The sequence below is a fragment of the Tarenaya hassleriana genome, unplaced genomic scaffold, assembly GCF_000463585.1.
Source record: "Tarenaya hassleriana unplaced genomic scaffold, ASM46358v1 Cleome1048, whole genome shotgun sequence".
Taxonomy (NCBI): Eukaryota; Viridiplantae; Streptophyta; class Magnoliopsida; order Brassicales; family Cleomaceae; genus Tarenaya; species Tarenaya hassleriana.
In genome coordinates, this window is record NW_010960719.1 from 1 (window position 1) to 2,806 (window position 2,806).

General features: G+C 36.6%; 1 pseudogene; it reads left to right on the forward strand.

Annotated features, from left to right (window-relative positions):
* Window positions 1-6: 6 nt before the first annotated feature.
* Window positions 7-2,373, forward strand: LOC104804989 (annotated as a pseudogene).
* Window positions 2,374-2,806: the final 433 nt, after the last annotated feature.

Genomic DNA, 2,806 nt, shown 5'->3' on the forward strand with positions numbered 1-2,806 from the left:
ATCCGCCGTAACGACTTCCTCCGCTTCCGCCTCGATGGATTGTATGGGTCTCGCCGCCGCCGTGAGGCGGGACATTTCTCAGGTTCAATCCCTATGCTCAGACGTGGACGGTCTCTGGCGCTCCATCGCCGGGAAATCTCAGCGCGATATCTGGAGAAGGTGATGAATTTTCGCTGGACTTCTGCCCTGTGTTCTATTTTTCGAGATTTCCGTAAGAATTGATCACAAATTGGGGAATTTTTTCTAGATTACGAGTTTATCATATAGGTTTTGCACGTTCTTGGATTCGATTCTCTGTTCCATCCGGAGATCATGTTTCCTGTCTGGTAGATATTGGAGAGCCGGACTGAGAAATTATACTACCATCTTTCTTGCTTCGCTTTATAGTTCATTCTTGAAGGTATTTGTTTTTATGGCTTAAGTGTATCATTTCTTCTAATTATTGCGTGTATTTTGGTCATCGGTCTTACCATCCATGATAATGTTGGCGTTACCTCGCAGAAAGACTGAACACGTTAGGGAAGAAGCTGAGCATTTAAGCCAGATTTTGGATAAATACATGTTGAGGAATCAAACAAGGGTTATAGAAGCGAAAGATAGGGAAGGTTTACTCGGAAGAGCTGTATGTAAACGCTGCTCGGGATTTTGCAGATATTTGACGAGGAGGCTCGAGCTATGAGTTCAGTCCGCAATTCAAAGAGAATGTTGGAAGAGTCATATTCTACCGGAGTATTCCGAACAAAGAGACCGCTTGAAGGTAACTCTTTCACTCTCAGTACCTAGCTTAATACTTGCACGTCTATAGACACGTACCTCACCATCTTATTGATATAGAATAGCTTTTAGAGGAAGACGGATTATAGATATCGATCCTCTGTAGACGCTAGAACCGTGTCTCGGGTGCTGCTAGCGTAAGAATGTACTTCTATATGCATACCTCCACATGCATGTAACAGAATCCATATGTTTGGAGTCTTTCTTCGACCATTATCATGACCATCATCCGCTATAACATTGTCTGCTGATAGATCATTAATTATGCTCCTACTTGTGAAGTTAGGTTTCAAAACATATCTGCAGCATTTTCATGTGACTTATTCGCCAATGCCTGCACATCTGCCTACAACACGCCGTTAACAGTTACTATGGGGAGATACACAACGGCTAATAACATTGTAAATGATTAGAATAAGCAGTTTCTGATGAAGGGAAAGTTTAATACGTTTCCTGATGAGTAAAATCTAGCCCCCTTAACATCACTTCCGTGCTTTTTGCTTGAGTTTTGCCTTGTGATAACTCTTCCTTTGACATGGTTTTAACTCGATTGAAATGTTTCCAACACTGTATTTGTTGACCTCGAGTTTCATATCGTCAGAGGGCACAACGGAAGGCTCTAGACGTTCTGAACACGGTGGGGCTATCCAGCTCGGTACTGAGACTCATCGAGAGACGCAACTGCATCGACACATGGATCAAATACGCCGGTATGATCGCTGCCCTCCTCATCCTGTACCTCTTCATGAGATGGACTCACTAGAGAGACATATCCACGGCTTCTCTGGCTTCACTTTCATACACAGGTACACACAAAATGACCCTATACTCGTTTAAAAACTTAGATCTTTGGGTTTTTGTATGTTGTATAGTTTGTTTCTTGATCAATTTTGATAAATTGGAATTAGCTATGAGTATATGGAGAGCTCTGTGTGTAGCTTCTCTACATATAGATACAAATTTAAGCCGAGCTGCTCGTCACGAGCTGAACGGGCTCGCGGGTAAAAAAAATATAATTTTTTTTAATTTTAATATTTTAAAATATTTGTATATACAAATTATAATTTTTTTATTATATATTTATTTTGTTTTTGTTTAAAATTTTATTTTTTATTATATTTTAAATATTTTTTAAATATGCAAATTAGTTTTAAATATTTTTAGTATTAAAATTTATTATTCGTAAAACGGCTGGTTTGACTTGCGGGTTAAGACGATATGACGATATGGGTTGAACTAATGTATTTATAGCTCGCTAAAAAATGGATTGGATTTATAGATGGCTAACAAACGGATTGGAATGGGATGTATCAGGCTTGACTGACCCGTTTTACACCCCTAAAACAATGAAACAATGTGATTAAATTTTCCTACGGGTAGGGTCATAGGATTCTGCCTGCTTGTCGTATGGCTACATCGTAATATCGTATGGTGTCATCTCTGACATGACCGCATACGACCTGACTTTTCGATATAGCAGTTATTGCTGACGTGTTAATTATACATCGAAGATGGTGGGTCGTTCTGTAAATATATCACGTTATCCCGTTGTAATTTTAAATGTTTATGATAATATTTGAAAATTTGTTGCAAGTGTTATTGTTATGTGGATTTTTATCAGATCTTGTAATTAATTAATCAATCATGTTGGTAAGGATTTAATTTTTGGACGTTATTATAATCGTGGTTAAAAAAATGATAATAATTTAAGGTTGGCTATATAAAACCGAATTAAACAACACGTGATCGTATTCAATAAAATCCAATTTTTAGATTCATTGGTATTTTTTAAATCGGTTAATAGTGATCGTATACGAATAGAATTCGAACTGAAAACAATTGACGGTGATTTTTAATAGAATTTTATTTGAATATAAATAAAAAATTTAGAACCAATCTTTTGGGAAATATCATTTTATTTCAAATAAAAAATTGAATGCAAAACAATCTTCTATTAATATATATATGTATTTAAAAGGCAAAAAAAACTGAGGTTTGAAATTCCGTAACCTAATAAGAATAATAAAGAACG